Source organism: Salvia miltiorrhiza, unplaced genomic scaffold, assembly GCF_028751815.1.
Source record: "Salvia miltiorrhiza cultivar Shanhuang (shh) unplaced genomic scaffold, IMPLAD_Smil_shh fragScaff_scaffold_61, whole genome shotgun sequence".
Taxonomy (NCBI): Eukaryota; Viridiplantae; Streptophyta; class Magnoliopsida; order Lamiales; family Lamiaceae; genus Salvia; species Salvia miltiorrhiza.
In genome coordinates this window covers 274,171-289,339 of record NW_026651474.1, presented here as the reverse complement: position 1 = coordinate 289,339, position 15,169 = coordinate 274,171, and the positions used below count along the sequence as shown (strand labels likewise).

Genomic DNA, 15,169 nt, shown 5'->3' with positions numbered 1-15,169 from the left:
TATTTCATTATTGTATTACATATTATAGTATGTTGTGTATCATAATATTATATTTTCTAATAAACTTATAATTAAAATAGAGCTTATATTTTATAATAAACTTATAAAACACACACATATAGGGTGTGGTTCCAGAGAGAACTACATTATTTGTGAGAACGAGAGAACCATCAAATATAATGCATCCACTGTAAAAATTAATGCATTCGCTGTTAAAATTAATGCACTAAATTTTTTTAAAAAAAATGCTCCCTTCAGGATTCGAACCCAGGATCTGCATTCATCCAACAAGATGATGCATCCACCGTAGATCTTGATGATCGAATGGCTGAAAATGGTTCTCCGGTCTTCTTTTATTTATGGTTCTTTCTTGAACCTCTCCCCACACATATATATACATATATGTATATATATAGACATGTATAGCAGAATATCATTATGTCAATGTTTTACTACAATAAATTGTTAAAGTTTCAATATTAATTAATTTATATACTACAAAATAGTTAGTATAAAATTAGAGCTCGAGTCAAATTAAGTTGAGCACCACTAACTTTAAGTTCGATAATTTGTTAACTACCTCATTGAAATTTAGTCGTATTATTGAAATTCCTAAATATTTATTTAAATCTAATTTCTTAATTATTTTAATAATAAATTACTACTTTATTCTAATATATATTATATGTGCTAAAATATTAAAGGAGATGAATCAATTTTATTAAAAAGAAGACGAAGATGAATCAATAACTAATATATTTGTTAAATCTTGTAACAAATAAAAAATTATTAAAAATCTCTCTATCGATCTATATGCTCTATATATATATATATATATATATATATATATATATATTGGGGGGATATATATATATTAAAATGGTATTTGTATTGATTGCCATTATATTTTGAGGAACTTTGGACGTAGAGAAACAAGAAGAAAATGGATAAAGCGACGTTAAAACGCGGGGGGGATTTGCTTAGGTTTAGCCACGTTGAGGTAGTAAACAGCGCTTACCCTGACTATAGGGTCCTATACGCGATAGGGGTCCCAACGTTTGGGGGGGGGGGGGGAATTTGGTACTTAACTGTAATACCCGGGCTTTTGATGACGTGTTTAATTTATTGAGTTTGAGTAATTAGGGTTTAGATCCCTTGTTTGATTTACTTTGTAAAGAGATGAGGAGTTATATGAAGTTTTCTTGTTATTTTTTTTTAAGATGTTGAGATGTTCTTTCGATGATATGAGAATGATGTGAGATTTTATATCCGTATTTGAGTTTGAGTATTTGAATAATTCGAGATAATTATTTGAATGAGAACGATGAACTCGAAAGTGAGATCTGAGTCCGTTAAGACGTTTTTCAAAATTTTGACTTTTTGACGATGAATAGTAAAATACTGCTATTTCGTCTTTTTGTCGACTTTCAAAATCTTATGTGCACGTCGTCGAGAAATATTCTTAGTTTTTCGATACGAGTCCAATAATGAAAGTTTTTATTTTTGGACGACGAGTGAATAGTAAATCAGGATTTCTCGATAACTCGTTTATCAGAATTTCGAGAACGAGCTTGCGTTTTCTTTATTTATATAGAATTACGAGTGCAATGAAAGTGAGTAGAGGTTGAGAGGGCGAGTAACGAAGAGTATGGGTAGTTAGTCGTTAAAACGAGACGAAACGAGATATTTAACGACTAACGGGTTAATATCCTAAATATCTAAACCTACCCTACCCCAAACCACCCCCCAACCAACCAAACCCACCCACTCACATTTATTACACGGCTATATCAGCCAACTCACACAACAACAAACACATTCACACACACAACACCTAAAACACACACACACTTCACGCCATTTTCATTTTAGCTTGAGCTCAAGCTTTTGACTTCCGATTTGAGCACCGAGACGAGCGCCGATCATCTTTTCGATCACATATCTAAGTAGGTAAGATCTCTACCTACGTTTTGATGGTTTTCTTTTCGATTTTCGTCGACGTCGAAAAACGTCGATTCTCGACTTTATTTTGAAACGACGTCGGATCGTCGTGAAATTTTAGTATGTTGTTCTTGGGTAGATGTTGAGCATGTTTAATGAAGGGAGTAAGAACGGAACGAACCGTAGCTATGAAACCCATGAGGGCAGCCCCGTTTTTCACATATTAGCTTGTCTTTCGATTTTTGTTTGATCGTTTTGACTTGATATTTGTGCTTAAGGGTATGCTAGAATCGATATATATTAAATTCGTATTTTTCCAAGCACGAAAATTGTATAAGTTTTTAGAGTATGATTATTTAAATTCGTGAAGTTTGGGACGTTGCATAATGAATATTATTGCGTATATGTGTTCTACGATATCACATGAGCATGCTAATTGATTTACAATTTATGGATGATAATTGTTGAACGAAATTAAAACTGGAATTCTGTCAAAATTTTACAGCAGTTTCAAGCTTATGTTTCGATGAGTTTTCATTGCTTGATGGCTCTGAAATTTTAGTATGTTTATCTATGATATGTGTATTTCGTCGCTGCAAAATTTCATGTCTTTTGGATGATGTTTGGTATTTTAAAGATATTTTGAAAAAATCCTTGACAGAATCTGTCAACTGTTGGTCGACTTCACAAAAACGTTTATATCTATTAATCCATGAAGGATTTTGCATCACCGTTTTTTTTAAAAGAAACTAGACTTCAATACTTTTCTAAAAACATAAGAGTTCGATTTTTATGACCTCTGAAACAGAGCAGTTTATTATTTCAAAAATGCCCTGTTCTGCTGTCATATTTTTCCAACAGTAAAAGTGTATGAGTTTCATTGTTTATTTGGCAGATCATATGAACGTTTTCTCTTGTGAAATTTTAACCAAATCTTCAAGGATACCTTTAGTTTTGGCTGATTAAATTTGATGGAATTTTATTAAGGTTTGCCTTGGTTTCTAATGGCCTAAACAAAATTGGCAGAAACTGTCAATCTTTGACAGCCTGCACTAAAAGAGCAATATCTCCAAAAACCTTTAACCTTTTTGGTTAACTACCATTTTTAGAGTGAACTACACTTCATGGAGTTTTTGAGATCAATTGGTATGAGAGTTTATGATGATTGAGTTGGTTGTTATGAATTTTTAAAGATGACACAAAAACAGCAAAACTTTCTAGAAAATAACTTGATTATATTTGTTTTGATGGATGATACGATATGACTAAATGGTGTGAGTTGTGAGAGTTATGATTAACGCACATAAATGTTGGTATCTGACACTCGAACAATTGGTGTCGAGTATAAATGATAGTTTACTGATAAAGAGTTTTGATGATTTTGAATTGTTTGGGTTGCGTTGAAAAGATGTCAAGATGTTAAGTTTTGAGTCGAGAGACGAGTTCATGTAGTGAGATTCACGCGTTGAAATCTCGTGGCTGACATTATATATGAATAGGTCATGCCGAAATTTTTAGTGAAATTAGAATTTGAGCATAGTCGATTCTTGTTGACCCGTGACTCAAATACATGCCTAATGGAAAGTTTAACTTTCTAATTGGTTAATTAGACGAGATGAGAGCGAATAGATCTGCTAAGAAAGTGGACTTTTCGATGTGTTAAATATTTCTTTTAATTGAAGCGCTGCTAATTATAACATAAGGATGTTATAATTAATGAGTAATGACGAGAGATAATAATTGTTATATTGATTAACAATCAAGAGAGATGAACATTAGAGATACTAATGTTTCATAAAAGAAATTAGATTATTAATCGAGGTTTCTTTTATAACTTCTCACCAATTCTTCATAACGATGAAGGTCCTGTTGGGAAGTAACGACTTGAGGGAGAGAGTGACGTTACTCATTGATACAGAGACACAACGAGGTGGGCATTACTTTTACTATACGTATATAGAGATCCCCTGCGTGTCGCAGGCCTCTTATACGAATGAATGCATGAGATGATTTAACTGTTAATTTCAGTTTTATATATCTATCAAACGAGTTTAATGCTACCTTTGAACAAGTTATTTCGTTACAAATCTTTGAACTGGAAAATATTACAACTGTTGTCTTGCCATAAAATGTTTAAATTTTAGTATGATATCTATCTGCTTTGGCTTTGCCAATGATGCAATCGAATTCGGGTCCTGAGCAGTTGATAGCTATCCTGCCAGGGCTAGTGTACACCAGTGACCGTGAGTCATCTAGCGGGTTGGCCGGTCAAGTGACCGTGAGAGGTGGCCACCTCTCCGGCACACAGTTTCAGATATGATAGATTACAAAAGAACTTAGTCTGATCAGACGAACTTTAAGAATCACAAATGAACTTAGTAAGCTTGGGCATTTTTAGCGAAAAACTCCCTTGCTGTACTGATTATGATGGCATGACAATTTACAGTTTTGAAGCATGTATTTTTATACCTAGGCATACGTGCCCACTGAGTGCTTTTTGTACTCAGCCCTGCATATGTTTTCTAAATGTGCAGGTTGAGCTGATGTGATGATGGTGCTGCAATGAGCGGAGTCTCCAGGGTTGTTAATAAATAGTTAACCTGTCTAGAATATGTCTTCATACATATGTCTAGCTACTTTCCGCTGCAAGATGTTGTTGATGTTATAGTATGTTATGTCATACTTTGAGTCTTAAGAGAATGGTTTCATATGATGTATAACTTGATTAATGATATTAATTAAGTTTTATGATGTCTTTCATAGACTGTTTTCAATTGAGTATTAATGAATAAAAATGACGAGTTTTATTAAGATGAGTAAGTTTTACGGCTATAAATAACGCCCCTTTTCTTCCCCTTCTTCTTTAACCCCATCCCTAGTCGTGGATCACTCGGCCTAACTATCCCTAGTTAGGGCGGGCTGTGACAGAGTGGTATCAGAGCGAAGGAAAGCTCTGAATTAGAAGTCTTGAGTTTAGTGTAGAATGAGTCACTAGACTAATAGTTATTAACAACCGTGAGCTCAGCGCACCATCACACCAGGCTCAACGAGGTATGTAAAATTTCAAAGTTTATTTGACGTTAAATTTTGAAGAGCATGATGTTGAGGTTATATGATGAGTTATGATGTTACACTTTTAAGGTGCATAGTTTGAGTTTGAGGATGACAACATGATTAATAATGAGTTATTATGTTGTAAGAGCATATGTTGATGTTACATGATGAATCATGAGAGCGTTTGTATCGTATGATGTTATATGATTGAGGATGCATAATTATGAGTTATGATGTGATGTATTTGAGATGTTTTGTGATGAGAATTGTTTGAGCAGTTGTGATAAGTCACGATGATTTCGATGAAGGAATCTAATGTCATTGTTAAGAGAGATTTTTTTTTTTTTTTTTTTTACTAAGTAGAAGGATGAAATGAGAACTTAGAGCTAAAGCTTGAGAGAATTAGCAATTGCTTTAAGTACTTGTTGGTTTGAGTTATGAGTTTGAGTTATGAGCTTGAGTATAATAGCATGATTAATGATGAGTTATTAGCATGCTGCAATGAGATATTGTACGATATGTTGAGTTGTTTTGTGACGCGAGTTTTGCTCACGCAACCTTAATGGTACTTGAGGAGGTATCATGAGCCATAGTCTTTGGAGATGGCTTTGAGAGAGAAATGTTGAGTTGTCTTACTGAGTCACGATGATTTAGATTAAGGGATCTAATATCATTGTTTAGAGAGATTCCCTACTGAGTAAAGATGGGACGAGATGAGAATTTAGATGTTTTGAGCTTGAGTTTTAAGATAACAGTACTACTTAATAGGAGTTTTGCTAAGTTATGTTTTGTTTATTTCTGTTGCTGGAGCCAAGTAGAGTTAGTTCCTAGAGTCACCTTTAAGTTCTCCTTATAGGTTGGCCAGGACTGTTGGCACTGCACGAAAGTGGACTGTTGTGAGATCGAACTCAGGAAAGATCGGATACGAGGACGAGGCGTACAGTATGTGGTACAGAGATACCCTAGCAGATTTTCAAACACATGTTCATAGACTATGAAAGGATGAAAGCCTTATGGTTGTTACTAGACTGGATGGCATCGTGCACCTAGTCCCCGTGCTACCAATCGAGTGGTAGGATTGAGCAAGGAAGAAAGCCACTCAATATGATGGGACATGTTGTCTTGAGCATTGGACCCACAGGAGATGAGATTTGTTACAGATACCCAGATTTTCTATGCGGATCTACTGACCGGATGCTTGTTTTCTACCAGGGACTCTAGAAGAGTGTAGTAGATATCGAGTCGATCCTTGAGTATCAGTTACCAAAGATGATAAAATGACAAACGATAATGAGGATGAGAAGTAGCCGAGGAGGGCTAGAGTTGATGAGGATGAGAAGAGAAGTCGATGTAGGCTAGAGCTAAGGATGATCTTGAGAGTATGCGCGGTACACCCTCGTTTTTGATTAGTTGCAATTACATTGCGATGTATATAACTTACTTAGGAGATACTGGTACTTGAGATTTTGACATGATGATAGATAAGCATGCGAATATAGTACCCTACTGATGTTAAGTAGATGGATGTTCCTAGTGTGCTAAAGTAGCAACTAGATGAGTTAACTGGTAGCAATTACCGTAGGAGGTCCAGACCGAGACATAGTACTATTAATGGTGTCGGTTTAGAAGGGACATTACGATAGATACTATGGTTTTTGTAGGGTTTAAATAACCCCTTTATGTAAGCCCTCTAAAAAGAGGCATTCTACTGATGGATATATTAGGTTGACCAGAGTGGTCTTTTTGTTAGCATTTTGTGAGTGCTTATTGCCTTACAGATGAATGTTAAGGTGACCGTGAGGGTTTTCCTTAAAGTTGAGTTAGTAAATTGAACTTGAGTTTTGAGGATGCTTAGAGCGTTGGTCGAGTTGAGTTTTCCTTTTGTGATTTCAAAAATGCCTCAAAGATGTCATCAAGAGTGTGATGTGAAGGATAGGCGGGATAATACTCCGCCACCACCACCGCAACATGAGAGGAGAGTAAAAAAATCATGAACTTTCGAAACAAGAGTCTAGAACATAGGACCCTGAGTTTAAGCTTTTAGCTTGCTGGTGTGAACTTAAGTTTTGTTATGTATAGTATGTTGAGGATTTAGAAGACACAGAATTTCCAAGTTCGGGATAGTATATCCCGTGTGACTGGGGAGTGATTATGTTGGACCTGGCCAGTCCGCATGATCCAAATCTCAGTAGACGTGTTTTGGGTTTATAAACCCATGTGTTTCAACTTTCGGTTGAAAAGCCAGATGGGTTCTTACTCTAGGTCATTTTTGTTCGACCTGGTAGTTACTTCATTCTACCCTCTGGTCATTCATTTGAGTCTCTTGAACAATTTGTTTTGATGTCATTCTAGGGTTGAACCCTTACAGCTTTTGAGTTATCCTAGTAGATTCTTTTGATGTATAAGACTAGTGGGAGGCACGTCAGAGGACTTTAACACCTGAGCAACTGGCAAACTACACTTGAGAACAATTGAAGACTACTCTTGAGAAGTATGTACAGAGGAGTACAGTAAGCAGCGAGAGGCTGATTATCGAAGTTTGATGCAAGGAAAGAAATCGGTTGTAGAGTATAATCGAGAATTCTGTGAGCTAACACGTTCGCTCATCAGAAGATGGATACTGATGAAGAGATGTCTGAGTTTTAAGTGCCGGTTTAAGGCAGGACTTTAAGGTAGTATGGGCAAGTTATTGGATGCACCAGTTAGAATCCTGTTTAATACAGGAGCCTCGCATTCTTTAATTGGTTGAAGCATGTTACCTTCAAACTCGAACCAAAAACAAGCTAGTCCCGAGTTGAGAGTAATCACTCCTGTAGGAAGAGCTACTACAATTTCTCACATGATTTCTAACTTAGAGCTTGAGTTAGGATCACTAAAGATGAAAGCAAGAACCTTGCACTTGATGCCTATGTGGAACGTAGACATTATTCTAAGGATGGAATGGTTAGCAGAGAACTTTGGCCCGATTGATTGTAAGAAGAGACAGATAACTTTCCAACCACCTGGGAAGGAACAGACATGTTTTCACGACATTGATAGAAAGAAGAGAATTTCAATCATTTCGGCACTTCAGGCATCGAAATTGGTAAAGAAGAAAGGAGCACAAGCTTACCTAGTTTACTTGAATGATGAAGGAGAATCAAGTAAAAACTTTGAGGATGTAGTAGTGGTAAGGGAATATAGAGATGTATTTCTCGAGGTCTTACCAGGATTGCCACCAACAAGACAGTTGGAGTTCACTATCGACCTAGAACCTGGATCAGCACTAGTGTCGAAGGCACCCTATAGAATGGCGCCTAAGGAGCTACAAGAGCTGAAGATTCAGCTACAAGAATTGCTCGAGTTAGGTTTTATTAGACGTAGTGTATCCCCGTGGGGAGCACCAGTCCTTTTTGTCAAAAAGAAGGATGACACGTTGAGAATGTGCATAGATTATCGAGAGCTGAATAAATTGACACTCAAGAACAAATATCCTTTGCCGAGGATAGATGACTTGTTTGATCAATTGCGAAGAGCGAGTTTTTCTTGAAAGTTGACTTGAGATCATAATACCACCAGTTCAAATTTTGACAGGAGGATACACCTAAGACAGCTTTTCAAATGAGGTATGAGCACTATGAGTTCATAGTTATGCCATTCGGTTTGACGAAGGCACCAGTAGTTTTCATGGATCACATGAATCGAGTGTTCCATCAATAACTGGATAAATTTATCCTAGTTTTCATAGATGATATTCTCATCTATTCGAAGAATGAGAAGGAGCGCCAAAACATTTGAGAACGATGTTGGAAACGCTAAGAGTTGAGAAGCTTTTTGCCAAATTCACCAAGTGCGAGTTTTGGTTGAACGAAGTAACTTTTCTAGGACATATTGTATCATCCGAAGGAATTAAAGTTGACCCCGTCAAGGTACAAGTTGTACATGAGTAAAGATCACCAACTACGCCTAACGAGATTCGCAACTTTTTAGGTTTAGCAGGATACTATCAGAGGTTTATTAAAGGATTTTCCATGATAGCAAGACCGAGAAAAGAAGTTAAGTACAATTGGAAAGAGGAGTGTAAAGAGAGTTTTTAAGAGCTTAAAGGAAATTGACTACAGCACCAGTGCTGCTAGTCCCGGAAATGGATAAAGAGTATACCATCTACACAGATGCGTCAAAGAATGGGCTAGGATGTGTTTTGATGCAAGAAGGAAGAGTTATAGTCTATGCATCACGACAACTTAGATCCCACGAGATAAATTATCCAATGCATGATTTAGAGCTTGCAGCCGTTGTGCATGCCCTGAAAATTTGGAGACATCATCTCTACGGAGTTAGATGTGAGATTTTCACGGACCACAAAACTTTGAAATACTTTTTCAAGCATAAGGATATTAACATGAGGCAAATGAGATGGCTCGAATTAGTAAAGGATGTTAACTGCGACATTAACTATCACCCTGGCAAGGCCAATGTAGTAGCCGATGCATTGAGCCGAAAGGTCTCGTCAAAGTTAGGATGTCTTCTCACGAGAGAGGATGAGCTTATAAAGGACTTTGACAAGATGAGGATAGAGATGATAAAACCACCAGGGACGATAGCAAGTATTGTTGCGACGATGCCTAGTTTGAGGAAAATGGTGATTGAAGCACAAGGAAAGATGAGACAATGAACAAGTTACGAGAAAGGATAAGAGCAGGAGATCTCAAGAGTTACAAAAAAAAAAAAATCAGACAATGCTATCTTATTTAAGGGGAGAAGATGCATTCCCCGCGATGATGAACTTAAGAATACGATCATGAGTGAGACTCATGACACGCCTTACACCGCCCACCCAGGAGGCACAAAGATGTATCAGGTTGTAAAAAAAATAGATTTTTGTGGGACGGAATGAAATGAGACATAGCTTCGTTTGTAGAGCGATGCTTAGCTTGTCAGCAAGTGAAAGCATTACACCAACGACCATATGGGAAGTTAAAACCGTTGGAGATTCCCGAGTGGAAATGGGATCACATAGCGATGGATTTTGTGACAGCTTTACCCAAAAGTCAAAGAGGAAATACAGCAATTTGGGTGATTGTAGATCGACTAACAAAATCTGCACATTTCTTACCGATCCTAATCGCGTATGGACCAGATAAGTTAGCACAATTGTACGTTCGTGAGATTATAAGATTGCATTGAGTACCGGTGTAGATCACCTCAGAAAGAGAAAATAAATAAATTTCATCACATTTTTGGATGAGTTACAGAAAGAGTTGGGTACAAGGATGAATTTTAGCATAGCAGGCGATAGAAGATATGATAAGAACTACTATCCTTGATAGAGGAGTAAATCGGGAGAATGTGTTGCCACTAATTGAGTTTGCCTATAAGATGTGAGACAAAGTTTCGAGATAGGAGACAAAGTTTTCTTGAAGGTTTCACCCTCAAAGGGGATGAATAGATTTGGAGTTAAAGGACAGCTTAGACCCAGAGTTATAAGTCCTTACGAGACATTGCAAAAGATAGGTCCAATAGCGTATAGGTTGGCTTTGCCACCTAGCTTTGGAAATGTGCATAACGCGTTTCACGTGTCACAATTGAGAGGATATATATTTTCGACCCAAACCATGTGGTTTACTAAGAAGAAATGATCTTAGAATCAGACTTGAGTTATGAAGAGATACCTCAGATGATGCTAGATCATAAAATTCGGCAATTGAGTAATAAGTCGATTGCATTGGATAAGGTCCAATGGAGATATGATAGTTAGAAAGAAGTGGAAAGAGAGCTTGAGGATAAGATGTGAGAGAAGTACCCGAAACATTTACAAGAGGTACAAATTTCGGGACGAAATTTATTTTAAGGGGGAGGGTATGTAATACCCGGGCTTTTGATGACGTGTTTAATTTATTGAGTTTGAGTAATTAGGGTTTAGATCCCTTGTTTGATTTACTTTGTAAAGAGATGAGGAGTTATATGAAGTTTTCTTGTTATTTTTTTTAAGATGTTGAGATGTTCTTTCGATGATATGAGAATGATGTGAGATTTTATATCCGTATTTGAGTTTGAGTATTTGAATAATTCGAGATAATTATTTGAATGAGAACGATGAACTCGGAAGTGAGATCTGAGTCCGTTAAGACGTTTTTCAAAATTTTGACTTTTTGACGATGAATAGTAAAATACTGCTATTTCGTCTTTTTGTCGACTTTCAAAATCTTCGTCGAGAAATATTCTTAGTTTTTCGATACGAGTCCAATAATGAAAGTTTTTATTTTTGGACGACGAGTGAATAGTAAATCAGGATTTCTCGATAACTCGTTTATCAGAATTTCGAGAACGAGCTTGCGTTTTCTTTATTTATATAGAATTACGAGTGCAATGAAAGTGAGTAGAGGTTGAGAGGGCGAGTAACGAAGAGTATGGGTAGTTAGTCGTTAAAACGAGACGAAACGAGATATTTAACGACTAACGGGTTAATATCCTAAATATCTAAACCTACCCTACCCCAAACCACCCCCCAACCAACCAAACCCACCCACTCACATTTATTACACGGCTATATCAGCCAACTCACACAACAACAAACACATTCACACACACAACACCTAAAACACACACACACTTCACGCCATTTTCATTTTAGCTTGAGCTCAAGCTTTTGACTTCCGATTTGAGCACCGAGACGAGCGCCGATCATCTTTTCGATCACGTATCTAAGTAGGTAAGATCTCTACCTACGTTTTGATGGTTTTCTTTTCGATTTTCGTCGACGTCGAAAAACGTCGATTCTCGACTTTATTTTGAAACGACGTCGGATCGTCGTGAAATTTTAGTATGTTGTTCTTGGGTAGATGTTGAGCATGTTTAATGAAGGGAGTAAGAACGGAACGAACCGTAGCTATGAAACCCATGAGGGCAGCCCCGTTTTTCACATATTAGCTTGTCTTTCGATTTTTGTTTGATCGTTTTGACTTGATATTTGTGCTTAAGGGTATGCTAGAATCGATATATATTAAATTCGTATTTTTCCAAGCACGAAAATTGTATAAGTTTTTAGAGTATGATTATTTAAATTCGTGAAGTTTGGGACGTTGTATAATGAATATTATTGCGTATATGTGTTCTACGATATCACATGAGCATGCTAATTGATTTACAATTTATGGATGATAATTGTTGAACGAAATTAAAACTGGAATTCTGTCAAAATTTTACAGCAGTTTCAAGCTTATGTTTCGATGAGTTTTCATTGCTTGATGGCTCTGAAATTTTAGTATGTTTATCTATGATATGTGTATTTCGTCGCTGCAAAATTTCATGTCTTTTGGATGATGTTTGGTATTTTAAAGATATTTTGAAAAAATCCCTGACAGAATCTGTCAACTGTTGGTAGACTTCACAAAAACGTTTATATCTATTAATCCATGAAGGATTTTGCATCACCGTTTTTTTTAAACGAAACTAGACTTCAATACTTTTCTAAAAACATAAGATTTCGATTTTTATGACCTCTGAAACAGAGCAGTTTATTATTTCAAAAATGCCCTGTTCTGCTGTCATATTTTTCCAACAGTAAAAGTGTATGAGTTTCATTGTTTATTTGGCAGATCATATGAACGTTTTCTCTTGTGAAATTTTAACCAAATCTTCAAGGATACCTTTAGTTTTGGCTGATTAAATTTGATGGAATTTTATTAAGGTTTGCCTTGGTTTCTAATGGCCTAAACAAAATTGGCAGAAACTGTCAATCTTTGACAGCCTGCACTAAAAGAGCAATATCTCCAAAAACCTTTAAACTTTTTGGTTAACTACCATTTTTAGAGTGAACTACACTTCATGGAGTTTTTGAGATCAATTGGTATGAGAGTTTATGATGATTGAGTTGGTTGTTATGAATTTTTAAAGATGACACAAAAACAGCAAAACTTTCTAGAAAATAACTTGATTATATTTATTTTGATGGATGATACGATATGACTAAATGGTGTGAGTTGTGAGAGTTATGATTAACGCACATAAATGTTGGTATCTGACACTCGAACAATTGGTGTCGAGTATAAATGATAGTTTACTGATAAAGAGTTTTGATGATTTTGAATTGTTTGGGTTGCGTTGAAAAGATGTCAAGATGTTAAGTTTTGAGTCGAGAGACGAGTTCATGTAGTGAGATTCACGCGTTGAAATCTCGTGGCTGACATTATATATGAATAGGTCATGCCGAAATTTTTAGTGAAATTAGAATTTGAGCATAGTCGATTCTTGTTGACCCGTGACTCAAATACATGCCTAATGGAAAGTTTAACTTTCTAATTGGTTAATTAGACGAGATGAGAGCGAATAGATCTGCTAAGAAAGTGGACTTTTCGATGTGTTAAATATTTCTTTTAATTGAAGCGCTGCTAATTATAACATAAGGATGTTATAATTAATGAGTAATGACGAGAGATAATAATTGTTATATTGATTAACAATCAAGAGAGATGAACATTAGAGATACTAATGTTTCATAAAAGAAATTAGATTATTAATCGAGGTTTCTTTTATAACTTCTCACCAATTCTTCATAACGATGAAGGTCCTGTTGGGAAGTAACGACTTGAGGGAGAGAGTGACGTTACTCATTGATACAGAGACACAACGAGGTGGGCATTACTTTTACTATACGTATATAGAGATCCCCTGCGTGTCGCAGGCCTCTTATACGAATGAATGCATGAGATGATTTAACTGTTAATTTCAGTTTTATATATCTATCAAACGAGTTTAATGCTACCTTTGAACAAGTTATTTCGTTACAAATCTTTGAACTGGAAAATATTACAACTGTTGTCTTGCCATAAAATGTTTAAATTTTAGTATGATATCTATCTGCTTTGGCTTTGCCAATGATGCAATCGAATTCGGGTCCTGAGCAGTTGATAGCTATCCTGCCAGGGCTAGTGTACACCAGTGACCGTGAGTCATCTAGCGGGTTGGCCGGTCAAGTGACCGTGAGAGGTGGCCACCTCTCCGGCACACAGTTTCAGATATGATAGATTACAAAAGAACTTAGTCTGATCAGACGAACTTTAAGAATCACAAATGAACTTAGTAAGCTTGGGCATTTTTAGCGAAAAACTCCCTTGCTGTACTGATTATGATGGCATGACAATTTACAGTTTTGAAGCATGTATTTTTATACCTAGGCATACGTGCCCACTGAGTGCTTTTTGTACTCAGCCCTGCATATGTTTTCTAAATGTGCAGGTTGAGCTGATGTGATGATGGTGCTGCAATGAGCGGAGTCTCCAGGGTTGTTAATAAATAGTTAACCTGTCTAGAATATGTCTTCATACATATGTCTAGCTACTTTCCGCTGCAAGATGTTGTTGATGTTATAGTATGTTATGTCATACTTTGAGTCTTAAGAGAATGGTTTCATATGATGTATAACTTGATTAATGATATTAATTAAGTTTTATGATGTCTTTCATAGACTGTTTTCAATTGAGTATTAATGAATAAAAATGACGAGTTTTATTAAGATGAGTAAGTTTTACGGCTATAAATAACGCCCCTTTTCTTCCCCTTCTTCTTTAACCTCATCCCTAGTCGTGGATCACTCGGCCTAACTATCCCTAGTTAGGGCGGGCTGTGACATTAACCCTATATTAAAAGTCTCATGCATCTACTAGGCTATTAATATCAAGTGTCTTTAGAATCATCCATTGCACACTATAAATAGTGTTGCTCTCATTTGTAAAATCAAGTAAAACCAAGTAAAATATATGAGTGTGCTATAGCAATTCAAGTAAACTCTATCTCAATAAAATTCTCCCTAAATTTTCCCTATCATAGCTTCTGCAAAACCAACATATATCACATCTAAGTAGGTATATATGTTCTTATATCCCCAATAATAATGTCATTTTTTTTATTCATATGAAATGTAAACGTTGCATATGGGGTTACGCAACCTCAATGATTCCACGGATGACTAATTCCGGCAAATGAATACAAATTACATTTTCGATTCTATCGTGGATTGAGGTGAAAACTCAAAAATACTATTCTTGATTTCCTAGCTATAATAATTGGCTTTCCAATAAGCATTCTTAAGCAAAAGTCACACACATAACGAGTGAGTGATGAAAGTCTATGCACGAGAAAATTAGTAAGATAATAAAGAAAAAAAAATTACAGTGTATTGATTGACGAAAATTAG

The 15,169-nt window shown here is 36.1% G+C and overlaps 1 long non-coding RNA gene across 1 annotated transcript; it reads left to right on the top strand.

The window, feature by feature from the left end:
• The first annotated feature begins 11,372 nt into the window (after positions 1-11,372).
• Positions 11,373-14,476, top strand: LOC131003048 (uncharacterized). Its single transcript, XR_009094520.1, has 3 exons — positions 11,373-11,686; positions 13,541-13,607; positions 14,212-14,476. It is a non-coding gene; the product is annotated as an uncharacterized LOC131003048 (long non-coding RNA).
• Positions 14,477-15,169: the final 693 nt, after the last annotated feature.